The sequence below is a fragment of the Bufo bufo genome, chromosome 4, assembly GCF_905171765.1.
Source record: "Bufo bufo chromosome 4, aBufBuf1.1, whole genome shotgun sequence".
NCBI lineage: Eukaryota > Metazoa > Chordata > Amphibia > Anura > Bufonidae > Bufo > Bufo bufo.
Window position 1 is genome coordinate 70,279,571 of NC_053392.1, and position 15,306 is coordinate 70,294,876.

The 15,306-nt window shown below is 48.2% G+C and overlaps 1 long non-coding RNA gene across 1 annotated transcript; it reads left to right on the forward strand.

Annotated features, from left to right (window-relative positions):
* The first annotated feature begins 482 nt into the window (after positions 1-482).
* Positions 483-12,232, forward strand: LOC120999930. The gene is made up of 3 exons (XR_005778686.1): positions 483-598; positions 11,398-11,425; positions 12,054-12,232. It is a non-coding gene; the product is annotated as an uncharacterized LOC120999930 (long non-coding RNA).
* The last annotated feature ends 3,074 nt before the right edge of the window (positions 12,233-15,306 follow it).

Genomic DNA, 15,306 nt, shown 5'->3' on the forward strand with positions numbered 1-15,306 from the left:
GGGGGGGGGCATTCATAATTTGCTGTGGAGCAGAGTCAATTCTGGTTATTCCACAGATGGCCACATGGAAGTCAAGAAGTCATGTCCAGTGTACAACTACTTCCCACTTGTCCAAAGCCATAGAATAAGCGCTCATGCACATGAACGTATTTTCTTTCCATGTCCGTTCCATGCGGACCATGTCCGGAAACCATTAATTTCAATGGGTTTGCAAAAAAAATAATGAAAAAGGAAGTTACTCCTTGCACATTCTGTTTTCCATATGTCCGTTCCACATTGTCTGAATAGGGGCTCATTCACACGGCCGTTTGAACAGGTCTGCACCCATTCCGCAATTTTGCGGAACGGGTGCGGACTCATTCATTTCAATGGAGTCACAAAAGCGTGACGGATTAGGTCCGGATGCATTCAGGGTGCGTTCAGTGAAACTCACACTATTTTGCAAGCAAGTTCAGTCAATTTTGTCTGCGATTGCGTTCAGAAAAAAAAACGTGAAATGCGGGACCGTGATCAACTGAGAACAAGAATAATTCATCGAGGACAGAGAGGCGGAAACACCACCAGCCACCAAGCTTCAACAATGACGACGCGCTCACAGGTAGATATACCACCTACCACAACGCATTCACTGGTGATCAACATTTCTTCTGCCTCACTAAGTCCAGCTGAATTGGAACTTTTACAGAAAGGGTTATCCTTCTGTCCTTCTTACAACCTGGACACTTTTCAGCTTGACTTAGACCTACAACGCTTCTATAGAAATGTCCAAATTTGTTCCCAGAAGGCCACAACCACACAAGAACCTACTACCAAAATATCAATTGCTGAATTAGGTCTACGCAACAAGAGCACGTAAGACCCTCCTAAGGACCCATCCCGTCGATAGACACATTTAGTGAACTGGTACAAAAGGATGTGGATACCTTTTAAAAGGGATATCCATAGGGGCAAATATAAATACAAGAATAATATCAACACAGAGCGACAAGCGCTTCAAACACTTAAAGATCCAAACAACTAGTTTTTAAACCAGCGGATAAGGGGGGTGCCCTGGTTGTAATGGATAAGTCCAAATACATTGCAGCAATCAATCGTCAATTACTGGACACATCTGTATACAAGAAACTTTAGTAATAATCCTGCACAGGGGCGTAACTATAGGGGAAGCAGGGGAAGCAGCTGCTTTGGGGCCCTGACCCAGAAGGGACCTATCCAGGAGGAGGAGGACTACAAGATTTGGTCAGGGCCTCCTCCACAGTATTACACAATGAAATTATATATAGTGACAGTATAGACAGAGTAGAAAACGGATGGAACAGCTGCCGGGCCTGGTCTGAGAGAGCGATCTTTACTAGCCACAGGAATGGGGGGCGGCCATAAAAGAAGGGGTTGTGAAAAAATTACTGGGGAGGGGGGGCCCCATTCAAAAATATGCTGTGGGGCCCAGTCATTTCTAGCTACGCCACTGATCCTGCACCATCCATTACCAAGACGATACACCCTGGACACCCTCCAGCATTATCATGCACACAACATCATAGACACAAAAAACGTAAATTTCTTGACCAAATCCCATACAATTACCCCAGTTTTTTACATCCTACCAAAAATACACAAGGATTTAATGAATCCCCCGGGTCGCCCAATAGTGTCTTCTACGGAATCATTACTATCCCCACTCTCCATACTTTTAGAAAAAATTCTGACACCGCTGGTTAAAAAAAACTAATAATTTTTACTGGACACCACGGCATTCCTTGATATCATCAAAAACCTATGACCACTCCCACCGGAAAGCATCCTTGTCACATGGGACGTTACTAGGTCTATATACGTCTATCCAACATCACAAAGGGATCACAGCAATACACACATTACTGACGAATACGCACCAGACACTGATATAATTTCCTGTACATTGATTTATTGAACATCGTCCTTTACAACAATTACTTTATGTTTCTGGACACCTTCTATATGCAGATACAAGGGACAGCCATGGGGTCTAATGTGGTCCCCCCCTCGTACGCTAATTGCTATATGGCGGATCTTGAAGAGTCCCATATATATATATATAAAAACGAGTTATTCAGGAAACACAGTCTAATATGGAAATGCTATATACTGTAGATGATGTGTTCTGCATGTGGCAAGGGTCCCTTGACAGCTTAATGTTATTCCATGAATACTTAAATAACATCTTTCCGGAACTCAATTTTACGATACATTATGACAGTTCGGCAATTAGCTTCTTGGACACAATGGTACACAAGGACCAATCAGGACATCTAACCACTGATCTTTACCGCAAAACAACTGACAGAAATAACCTACTACATTTCAGCAGTTTTCACCCCTCGACCACAAAAAAGGCACTTCCAGGTTCCCAATTAAAACGCGTCCAAACCATAGTCACAGATCCCACAATTAGAACCAAAAGAGAAAACTGAGATGAAAGAAAGATTCCAGGAAAGGGGTTACCCTATACACACATTAAAGATTTGTGAAAAAAACAAAAACAAGAAATCGAACCAGAAACATATTCCTTTTGTTCACAAATTTCATCCTAGTACTAGAAAAGTAGTTAACATAATTCAATCCCATTGGTCACTCCTTAAAAAGGCATTTCCGGAAGTGGACGAATTCAATAATCCCATTCTTACATGCAATCAAAGACCAAAAAATCTCAGGGACTTCCTAGTAAGGAATGAGGGTGGTCCCTGGAGCGAGAAGGTGCAAAGACACCTCTCTCAGGTGTACTGCTCTGTGAAGCAAAAATGTAAGAAAAAGGGGCAGTAACGTATAAAAATCTATCTTTTATTAGGACGATTAAGAACTAGGATGGTGAGCCCCTACCAGACAAACCACATAAACAATGACGAACAATAGTAAGGTCACTTTAGGTCAGGTCCATTTAGGCCCATGGATAGGAGCCAAAGTGGAGGTGACCAAGATACATATACACTATTAAGAGGCCCTGGGTGGTGTACCCAAGGTCTACTAGTATGCCAATAGGCAAAAAATACAGGGTGGTCTTACCGGTGAAGGATGCCCGGGCCGTGTGGTCCACTGTTCAAAACGGGTGTCTTTGAACCTGGTTACGACCGTCAGTCGGTTAGGTCTTGATGGCTGAGGGCAACAGGGAAAAATTCTAACCTGTTATTGCCCTACTTGGCCTGTTGTACCCTAACCACCTAACACGAGGTCCTGGCCCCGCAAGGGGTGGCCCCGTCCGGAACCTGACCCTGAAACATGCACCCTAGATGGCCCTGTGAAAAGAGGGAAAAAGGCCAAAGAGGGGCTATGACTATCAGGATGGTACGGTGTGTAAAAGGGAAAAAAGTACTTAAGGACTAATGTGAGGATATATTCATAGTCCCAAGGACAGATGTGGGGATATATTCATCTGTCCTTGGGACTATGAATATATCCTCACATTAGTCCTTAAGGACTTTTTTCCCTTTTACACACCGTACCATCCTGATAGTCATAGCCCCTCTTTGGCCTTTTTCCCTCTTTTCACAGGGCCATCTAGGGTGCATGTTTCAGGGTCAGGTTCCGGACGGGGCCACCCCTTGCGGGGCCAGGACCTCGTGTTAGGTGGTTAGGGTACAACAGGCCAAGTAGGGCAATAACAGGGTTAGAATTTTCCCTGTTGCCCTCAGCCATCAAGACCTAACCGACTGACGGTCGTAACCAGGTTCAAAGACACCCGTTTTGAACAGTGGACCACACGGCCCGGGCATCCTTCACCGGTAAGACCCACCCTGTATTTTTTGCCTATTGGCATACTAGTAGACCTTGGGTACACCACCCAGGGCCTCTTAATAGTGTATATGTATCTTGGTCACCTCCACTTTGGCTCCTATCCATGGGCCTAAATGGACCTGACCTAAAGTGACCTTACTATTGTTCGTCATTGTTTATGTGGTTTGTCTGGTAGGGGCTCACCATCCTAGTTCTTAATCGTCCGAATAAAAGATAGATTTTTATACGTTACTGCCCCTTTTTCTTACACTTCCTAGTAAGGGCAGACATTGGACCATCCAGACCCCCTTCAAAACAGTTAATTCTTCAGACACAAAAGACGGGCACTTTCCCCTGCCTACACTGCGCACAGTGCTCAAACGTACAGAGAGGATCCACCATCTCACACCCGCAGACGGGCAAACCCATAAAGATCCAAGGTTTCTTCACCTGTGAATCAGATCATGTAGTTTATACCATAAAATGCCCTTGTGGTCTTATGTATGTAGGAAAAACAACTCAAACAATAAGAGGCAGAATCTGTCAACATAAATCTACTATCCGGCGACAAAACCTATTATTACCCCTCCCACACCACTTCAAGGAGGCACAACACAATATTTCGTAACTCGAATTCCAGGTAATAGAACAGATCCAAATACCAAGGAGAGGTGGAGGCTTTCTGGATCCACATGCTACAAAACACTTACTCCGAAAGGACTTAATAGGGAGTACGGGATACACAGTTTCACCAAAATAAAATCTCAAGTCATTATAATATCTCACCAGATATATATACAGTACAGACCAAAAGTTTGGACACACCTTCTCATTCAAAGAGTTTTCTTTATTTTCATGACTATGAAGGCATCAAAACTAAGAATTAACACATGTGGAATTATATACATAACAAACAAGTGTGAAACAACTGAAAATATGTCATATTCTAGGTTCTTCAAAGTAGCCACCTTTTGCTTTGCTTAGTGCTTTGCACACTCTTGGCATTCTCTTGATGAGCTTCAAGAGGTAGTCCCCTGAAATGGTCTTCCAACAGTCTTGAAGGAGTTCCCAGAGATGCTTAGCACTTGTTGGCCCTTTTGCCTTCACTCTGGGGTCCAGCTCACCCCAAACCATCTCGATTGGGTTCAGGTCCGGTGACTGTGGAGGCCAGGTCATCTGGCGCAGCACCCCATCACTCTCCTTCATGGTCAAATAGCCCTTACTTTCAACGTTTTCCCAATTTTTCGGCTGACTGACTGACCTTCATTTCTTAAAGTAAAGCAGTGGCCGGACTGAGGGGGGGGCGGAGCCCCCTTAGGGGAGGCCCCCATGACGGGGGTTTGGTTTCAGTGAGCTGGGGGGGGGGGAAGTGGTCGGGCTAGGGGAGAGGGAGGGGGCTTTGGCAGGGAGAATAGGTTAGGATAGGTTAGGGGTGTGAGGGGGTGGAGTCGAGGGGTTTAAATAGGCAGGGAAGAAGAAGGCTAGGGGCCATTTTAGGTAGAGAGAAAAGCTGGTACATCACCTGAGAGATGGAGCGTCTGGAGGCCATGATCGGCGAGTTGCGGGCAGCGGCTGAGGTGAGAGGCCCAGCGTGGGTCCAGGAGCAGATCCAGCTGCTGCTGGCGGGGCCGAGTGAGGTGCCTGTCTTGCCTCACTCACCGGTATTACGGCCGCGGCGGGCCAGGCCGCCGGCGCGCCTTTCCCCATCAACTTCCCCCCCTAGGGCTCAGCGCCGTATTAGGAGCCCCTCTCGGGACCCTCCACGTCGGGTGCCGCCGACACCAGCTTCTACTAGGCCCAGGCGTGGGAGGAATCCTCACTGTAGGCGGAGCCTTGTGGGCGGCTGGGCCCGGCCGTCCACTCCTGCAAGCGGAGACGGCGTGGGAGCGGGAGCGGGTACTGCGGGCGCCCCTGTAACTCCTGGCACAGGGGCGGCCCCTCGGCGTGGGAGGTCAGGCATTCAGCGCGGGGCTGCTGCATGTGGATCCGGTGGTAGCAGCAGGCCCCAGGTTGCAGACAGCTCGAGAGGCTCCGCCCCCAGGAGCAGTTATGATGACATCGTTAACCCCGGCGTCCCTGGTTTGCATAGAGCCAGGGGACAGGAGCCGACCGAGCCCAGGAGATGTGAGGAGGTCCGGATCCTGTTGCAACGCGCGTTCCTGTCCTGCCAGGAGGCAGGGTGAGGATGAAGGTTCCAGCGGCATGGTCTATCCGGGAGAGGACGTCCCTGGTCCCAGCGGGTCCAGGGGACAGAGAGACGGCGACAGCGTGACGCAGAGGAGGGATCTTCAGGAGTCAGGACTTGCGGCTGATGGGAACACAGCGCCCAGGCAGCCAGGTGAGATTGCATGGGGTCCACTTGCGCAGGTAGTGCAGGGTGTGGGGGCTGGGGTGGGGGGTGTTTCCCAGTTAGAGTTGAGTAAGGGCCTGGGGTAATTGTTGGGGGGTCTGGCGGGGTTGGTTGCTAGTTGGGGGTTGAGTGGGGGGACACCGTTGCAGGCCTGGGGCGTGCAAGGTTTGGCTACGAGCGGAGGGTCGTCAGTGGAGCCGCAGCGGGGGTTGCCGGGTGTGGGGGTGTCAGTACAGACGCAGGCGGGAACGGAGGGGGACGAGGATTCTGTGCGGGTTGATGATAAAGCAAAAGGGGAGGTTTATGTTTGCTTTGAGGGTCCGTTGGGGGCGCATTTGAAGTCGGAGGTGAGGGAGAGGATTTGGAAGGGGGAATATGTGGAGATATTTTCCTTGCTTCCTTTGGAACGCTTCAATCTGGATAGGGTGCGAAGGGAAGATGGTAAGCGGGAGGAGGAGGAGAAGCGCTGGTATAGGTTAATACCGAGGACGTTTGCAAACTGGTTGCAGGCGTTCGCGATATTGGCGAGTGTGATTGGGGAGAAGACTCCGGAGGCTTGTTCGGGGTTGTTTTGTTATTTGGACGCAATCGGCGAGGCGTATCGGGTGTATGGGGGAGTGGCGTCGTTGCGGTATGACGAACAGTTCCGGCAGAGGAAGGCGGTTCGCCCTGAGATGCGGTGGGACCATAAGGATATTGCTTTATGGCTGAAGGTTACGGCCCCAGTGCGTTCGGGGCAGCCCTTTCGTGGGGAAGGTAGTAGTGGGGGGTCGGGCAATACAGCGGTTGCCTCAGCGAGGGGACTGTGTTTTGCCTTCAATGAAGGCACCTGTAGGTTCGGGCCTAAATGTAAATTTAAGCACGAATGCTCAGGCTGTGGAGGGAATCACGGGGCAGCGCGGTGTTTTAAGGGAGGCAAGCAGAGAGGGGGGGATGGTTTTGGAAAAGGGGGTGACGCCGGTTCGGCTGGAAAGCATGCAACCGTACTTAGATAGGTACCCCAATAGGGAGGCAGCGGGTTTGTTGGTTTTGGGTTTTGCGGAAGGTTTTCGAATTCCGTTTGTTCCGGGTGAGGCGGTGTTGCTCAGGAAGAATTTGCGGTCTGCTAGGGAGCATCCAGAGGTGGTGGGGGAGAAGTTGGGGAAGGAGGTGATGCTGGGGCGGATGGCGGGTCCGTTTTTAGAGCCACCGGTTTACAATTTGCGGGTGTCACCGCTGGGGGTTGTACCTAAGAAAGAGGCGAATAAGTTTCGCTTGATTCATCACCTGTCGTTCCCGAGGGGCTCCTTGGTCAATGATGGTATTGAGCCGGCGGTTTGTTCTGTAGTATATACATCGTTTGACGTGGCGGTCGGTTGGGTGAGGCGTTTTGGGGTGGGAGCGTTGATGGCAAAGACGGATATTGAGGCGTCGTTTCGGTTGTTGCCGGTTCATCCGGATTGTCAGCATTTGTTGGGATGTTTTTGGGATGGGGGGTTCTTTGTGGATCGGTGTTTACCCATGGGGTGTTCATTGTCATGCGCTTACTTTGAAACTTTCAGCTCGTTTTTGGAGTGGGCAGTGGTGGACTCGTCGGGTTGTGAATCGCTGATTCATTACCTGGATGATTTTTTTATGTATAGGCCCCCCGGGGTCGCCGGTTTGCGCATTATTGTTGCCAACGTTGAGTTCGGTTTTTGAGAGGTTTGGGGTCCCGCTGGCGGAGGGTAAGACAGTGGGGCCGGTGTCAAAATTGAGTTTCCTTGGCATAGTGATTGACTCGGTGAGGATGGAATGTCGGTTGCCGGGCGATAAGCTGGTAGATCTGAAAGGCTTGGTGGCTAGGGCGATTCGGGCAAAAAAGTTGCAGTTGAGGGAGCTTCAGTCGCTGTTGGGGAAGCTTAATTTCGCTTGCCGGATAATGCCCATGGGGCGAGTGTTCTGTAGGCGGTTGGCGCAGGCAACTGGGGGGGTGGTGGCTCTGCATCATTATATTCGGTTGGGTAGGGAGCTGCGGGCGGACTTACAGGTTTGGAGTTCTTTTCTGGACCAGTACAACGGTCGCTCGCTGTTCATGGGGGAAGTTGTTGAGGCGTTTGATTTTGAATTATTCACGGATGCGGCAGGGGGTTCAGGTTTTGGGGCTTTTTGTGGAGGTCAATGGTGCGCTGGAGTGTGGCCAGCTGTTTGGGTGGAACGGGGCTGGGTGAAGAATCTGGCTTTGTTAGAGTTGTTCCCTATTGTGCTGGCGGTTGTTTTGTGGGGAGAGCGGTTCCGGGATAAAAAGGTTCGTTTTCACTGCGACAACATGGGGGTGGTTCAAGCGATAAATGGGCTGTCGGCATCGTCGCCATTGGTGGTGCGGCTGCTGCAGCGGTTAGTGTTAGAGTGCTTGTCACTTAATGCTTGGGTTGTAGCGGTGCATGTGCCGGGGGTTGACAATTGTATTGCTGACGCCCTTTCTCATTCGCAGTGGAATCGTTTTCGGCAGTTGGCTCCCGAGGCGGAGGTGATTGGATTGGAGTGTCCGGGTTGCCTGTGGGAGCTGCTGGAGGAGCATTGATGGGGCTTATTCGGGCGTCATTAGCTCCGGGTACGTGGGATGCGTATATGAGGGCTTGGAGGGTGTGGGAGGACTGGTGTGCCGCTTTGGGAGGAGGGATTGAGGAGCCGGAGTTGGTTTTGCAAATGTTTTTGGGTCACGGTAGGGAGCAGGGTTGGTCGGTTAGCAAGATAAACAGTTACATGGCGGGGTTGGCTTTTGGTTTTAAGGCTCGGCGGATGGTGGATGTGACAAAGTCATTTTTGGTGGTGCAGGCATTAAAAGGTTGGAGGAGGATGGGTGCTGGGGTGGACGGGAGGAGGCCAGTCTCGTTTGGGTTGTTGCTTAAGTTGGGGGGGCAGTTGCGGACGGTTTGTCGGTCAGAGGGGGAAACGAGGTTGTTTCGGTTGGCTTTCTCGCTGGCCTTTTTTGGGGCTATGCGGGTGGGGGAGTTGGTTTGTCCGTCGGTGAGTCGGGTTGGGGGACTTTTGAGGAGGGATGTTGAGCTGTTTGATGATAGGGTAGAGTTTATTATTCGGCGGTCAAAGACGGATACGTTGGGTAAAGGAAAGAAGGTGGTGCTTTTCCGGGTGGAGGATTGTGACATGTGCCCGATTCAATGTTTGCGGGATTATGGGTTAAGGGGGGGGGGACGGGTCCCCATTGTTGGTTCATATGGATGGCACCTTTTTGTCTCGCTTTCAGTTTTCTGCTATTTTTTCGAGGTGTTTGAGCCGGGTGGGGGTGGATAAGGTGGGGTATTCTAGCCACTCCTTTAGAATCGGGGCAGCGACAGAAGCGGCTAGATGGGGTGTGGGTGAAGACGTTATTAAAAGGATTGGCCGTTGGGAATCGGCGAGGTTTAAATCTTATGTGCGTTTGGATCGCTTGTAAAGTGTGGAGGGTTGGTTGGTGTTAGGTTTATTGTGTTTGTGCAAAGCTGCGGTATTGTTCTTTTTGTTCTCTCGTTACAGATACAGCGCCCGCTCTGGTGTGGATTGTGGGGCATTCCTATGTCTTCTGGGGGGCCGCCCGGGCAGTGGTTCGACCGGACGGTCAACAGCTAGGATTTGACAGGGAGTCTGCGGTGGTAAGGTGGATTGGGAGGCGGGGTATGGTTTGGAAAGGGGTGCTGCCTAAAATTCATAGGTTCGTGAGGATGGATAGGGCACCGGAGGTGTTGGTGGTACATGCGGGGGGCAATGATTTGGCGGCGAAGCCTATCCGGGAGTTGATTAAGGAGATCAAGTGGGATTTCTTACGGTTGTGGTCGTTATTTCCGGATATGGTGACCATATGGTCGGATATTGTCCCCCGGCAGGTGTGGAGGGAGGCTAGGTCTGTGGATGCGGTGAATAAGGCGAGGATAAAGGTGAACAGGGCAGTTGGGCGTTTTATGGCTAGGAACGGGGCGGTGGTAGTCAGGCATAGGGATTTGGAGGTGAGAACGGGGGCTTTTTGGAGATCGGATGGAGTGCATTTGAATGCGGTGGGGTTGGATATGTGGAGTTTGGCGTTGCAGAAAGGCATTGAGGTGGCCCTGAGGATGTGGAGGAACGCCCGGAGTTGAGGTGGTCAAGTCCGGTCGTTGGTGGCGGTGGGGGGGGGGTCCTTGGAGTTGGGCACGGTGGAATCTGAGGACAATTGGGGGGGCCCCACGGTGGGGGCTGGACTCCCAGGTGGACCGAGCGGTTGTGGTGAATCGAGGGGGGGTCATTCGATGGTGCCTTTGAGCTGGGCGGTACGGCTGGAAGCAAGAATGGCTCACCCTGGTTTGACAGCTCGATGTTTTGGGGCTTCAAGGACCTCCCCCCATTGGGGTTTTATACTGTATTATGTTATGTTATGGTTGTAAATGTTATTTAATAAACGGCTGCTGTGGCCATTACATTTCCAATTGGTGGTCCGAGTTTTATTGGGATTAGAGTTCTGGGGTGGAAAAGTGTAATGGTGGTTTAGAGGTGAGTAAGGTGGGTATGAAAGTAATGGTCGAGGCGAACATGGATAACCAATACCTTCGTCATGATGGCCACTCGTTTTTCTTTACTTAGCTGCTTTTTTCTTGCCATAATACAAATTCTAACAGTCTATTCAGTAGGACTATCAGCTGTGTATCCACCTGACTTCTCCTCAACGCAACTGATGGTCCCAACCCCATTTATAAGGCAAGAAATTCCACTTATTAAACCTGACAGGGCACACCTGTGAAGTGAAAACCATTTCAGGGGACTACCTCTTGAAGCTCATCAAGAGAATGCAAGAGTGCGCAAAGCAGTAATCAAAGCAAAAGGTGGCTACTTTGAAGAACCTAGAATATGACATATTTTCAGTTGTTTCACACTTGTTTGTTATGTATATAATTCCACATGTGTGGATGCCATAGTTTTGATACCTTCAGTGTGAATCTACAATTTTCATAGTCATGAAAATAAAGCAAACTCTTTGAATGAGAAGGTGTGTCCAAACTTTTGGTCTGTACTGTATATATATATATATATATATTCCCCCCCTCCCCCTCCACACACGAGATAAGATTATAGTGCGTCCCAAGGATTCAATATAATAATAATCAAAGTTTAATAAATAAATAAATAAATGTGTCTACTGGACTTCTTGAGAATGCTTTGGATTCTAAAATAACTAATAATATTGTAAAAAACAAATGTGATAGGCTTCTAAAAATAAAAGGATGTATCTAATGATGTATAATTCATTTATTACTGACTGTATATTATGGAATATTGTTTCTGACTAATGTATCCTTCTAAATTCCTTTTAGGCTCCATGAAACTAGAAATTACTACCAGGTTCCGCAAAGGGTATCCTTTTTCTATGTTATATCCTTCTTGTCTCCTCTTTCCAATCTCTTTGTGTTTTCTCTTCTATCTCCTGTATACCAAACTATCTGAACTGTGCTCGATTGGTCTTCCCTGTCTCTGCTGAATCAACTCTGTGCTCTGCTTCCGGCCTTTGGAACGCACGCTCTTCCTTCTGGCCTTTGGAGCGCACGTCACAGCGTGCCCTTTCGCCCACCCACTGCTGCACGCCGATCGCGTGGTCTTTTTTAAGAGCGGGAGCTCGGCAACCTTCCTACACCATCCACTACAGGCGGCCTCTATGCCCCCTTCCCCTACATCTGGTGTACTTCTCCTGAATCTTCTACCCTCCAGCGGCACAGGTAAGTTAGAGATATTAACCATAGCACAGATTTATGACTACTGAAAACAAGGGTCCTAAAAACCAGTTTGAAGGCTATGTGAATGTAATTGCAATACCTCTTGAAATGTATTTAATGAGATTATCATACTTATCTACAAAGCAACATCCTTTTACCATAAGGGACAATTAGTTACTGAGGAAATCTCATGTATTTTATTACCTTAACAATTGTACCTAGATGACATGCTGTTGTTTTCCTCTATCTTATTCCTCCAGGCATGGACGAAAAATACTATTATATGATGGCATATCTTGAATGTATATATATTTTCCATAGTGACTCTTTACGCTATATATCTGCATCACTTTTGATGTATGTCAACACAAACCTTACTTTGATTATATTCCATTGTACAATTGTAGTGCCTGACGAAGGCTGAATTGTCCGCTGAAAACGTTTGCACAAGGAAAGCCGCATTTCACGTTTTTTTCTGAATAAAAATCACAATCAACTTACACAAAGTTTCTGGCTGTGATTTGTATCATCAAAGGTCCTTCACCACTTCTTACATTCTCTTTTCACAGGTAGCTATACAACTGTATTTAGTGGACGGGGCCTATTCTCCACTGCGGGCCCCCTTCCTCTAGGGGCCCCATAGAAGCTGCGTGGTCTGCCTCTATTGGAGGTACGGCACTGGTAGCTGCTATCTTTGCCCCTTGGCCCTGGCCAAGCTGAGGGAGTACGGAGAACATCCTTACAGCTACCTAGCACAGACCAGAGTAAACTGTGGTAAGAGAGAAAGTCTATTGGAGATAGAAGCAGCATTAGCTTATAGACTCCACAGAACCAGTGACCGGGAGAAGCCTAAAAGCACCTGGACACATCCGGGCAACTAGGCACAAGGTTGTCCATTACCACATACCTCTATGGACATTATGGACCAGTGTTTCTGAAAGCAACCAGTGCAAACAATGGAGCAGAGGATTCATGCCTGCCGTTAGGGAGACCGCCCTGTGGGTTGCCAAACACAAGTGTAACACCCGTGTACTCCACTAGAACCTGTTAAGGGCATTAACTTTGTCATCTTATGTAATTTCATATCATACTCTCACAAATGTGCATTGTAAAGTATATATTGCTGTAATTTCTATGTTCACCAGCAGGTGGCAGCAATGTGTTCAGCAAGGACTTAGCCAGTTTAGTGTTTCTGAACTGGAATAGTTCATTCCAGTTCAGTTCCCCCTTCTATGAGCAGAAGTGGGCTGGCCCATGTCCTGCCTTATGGGGAGGGAAGGAAGTTAAGTTATGTGTATAACCCACCCCCTGCTAGGGGTAGGGTGTGCATGTTAGGAGCTCCCAGATTTAGGGATCCAAAGCCAGGATCTAGTCTCGGCTGAGACAATTGATCAACATCCCCAGCCTGAGCCTTGCAGCCTCAGCTGGTAGAAGCAAGCAGCCACCTTCAGTATTCCAGGAAGAAGCATACCCTGTGAAGTTAACTGTGAGTACTGTCCAGAGACCCCAGGAGAAGCCAAATTCCTCCTCAGCAAGTCAGTTCCCAATTCAGCAGAAGATAGATAGTGCAGAAGATAAATTCCTGCCACATTACAGAGCAACAAGCTGACGTATTTTTCCTGCAAAAGCTCCAGGCACATGATAGAGCAGAAGATAGATTCCTACCACACATTGCCAATACCTGCTGGGACTTCAGACTAATGCTGTATCTCACTTGGATGAAAGCTGCATCTAGTAAAGAAAAGTTTGAACTTTATTCAAAGTCTGGATCTCAATTACTGCTGCAAGTTCCTCAATTACTCCTACTAGCACCACACTGCAAGGGAGCCAGGATCCAGGAGTCCAGCCATATCCAGGTAGGAGACACCGTTGACACTATTGCCACTACCATACAGAGACATTACACCACTCTGGCATTCCTAACCTGGTACTTGAGTTACAACACCTTAAAGGGCCCTGTGTTAGTACCCTGCGCACGCTTCAATTGGCGTCACGAACAAATCTATAAACTATTTCTTACACCTGACCCAGCCATTGCATATTATTGGCATCAGAGTGCATACCCCCCAATCTGGCTCCCCGCAAAAGTAAGAGTCATTATTATATCCAATATCTGGCGGCTAGACTGTGAACATAGTGAGGACAGTTAGAAAGGAACTCTCTCATACCAGCCAAAGGAAAATCTCAATGCACCTATTGTCAAGCCTGTTACTAGGATTGCAGCTAAGCTAATCGTGTATGCATCATATGGGTTGTCACCCTTACCATGTAAATGTTCTGCACTAACTACCTCAAGGCAATTGATTAAGTAAAAAGTTTAGTTGTTTACAACCATTGACTCCTCATCCTTTCTACCACCTTCCTTTGCACCTAACGGTGCTGGCATCACAAACACCAGAGACCCTGCCACGGCACCTTAAACCCTTCCACCAAGGGGACCTCAACCACCTTCTGGCGGGAGTCCCTGGACAACAGAGTGTGCCCCGAAGGAACTAGTGCTGTCCTTCCATTCACTGCACACCGGCCCAGGGAGCTCTACAGAACAGTGAGTAAACAACTACTACCCCCATCAGCCCACCAACACTCACATATTGCCCCTGCGGCCCGGTCGCTGCATATTCACAAACCTTGGCACCCACAAGGCTTATAAAAACAGCCATTATAGGGACTTAGAATGACATTTAGAAAGCCTTTTTCTGACATTTAGCAAACATGTCGTTAAAAGTTGGGATACAGTATCTTCACCTTGCACCGGACATGATTCCCCCTACTAATGATTCTGTTACAATTCGCACTGTGGGTGATGAGAGTAATGTGTGCTCCGTATGGTGTGCCAATACCTTGTCCAATAGGATACTCTTCTGAGAAAATCCATATGGTCGTGAGGAGGTTAACTAAAACTGTAAATGTAGTATAGCCTCTGAGACCTCCATAGTCATAAAACCCCAGCCACTTATCTGGTGACATCACTGCGGTTGTTTGTGAATATACATGCTGCATAATTTCCCCCATTTTGCAGTGGTTAATGGAGCGCGCAGTAGATACGCAGGGAGGACACTGCTGTAAACTGATAAAAAGGACACACAAAATGAACCACATTCACCTCTCGCTGCCTTCCTGATTTAAAATTACTACCAGATGTCGCATTGTACATAAACGGCTTTACTGTGTAATAACTTCCCTTGGTCCTTGCATATTAACTGCAGCTTCATAGTGGATCGTGGGGATGGGGCAGCAGTAATCACACTTTTTCTCATTGCTGTTCCACTAATACATTAAAAAAATTGGGAAATAAATAATTATAATCCAGTATCCTCTGAAACAAAGGTATAAAGCTACACGACTATGATATCATAAAATAGTGGTGGATGACCAGCGCTCTTGGCTCGTTTGGTGCAGGAGTAGGATCCCAATCCATAAAACCACAAGAGGGAACTTGGCATTAAAATATGATCCAATACGTGTATTTATGAGTATGGCGTAAAGGAAACACTTTATGTGATGTGGCATGCT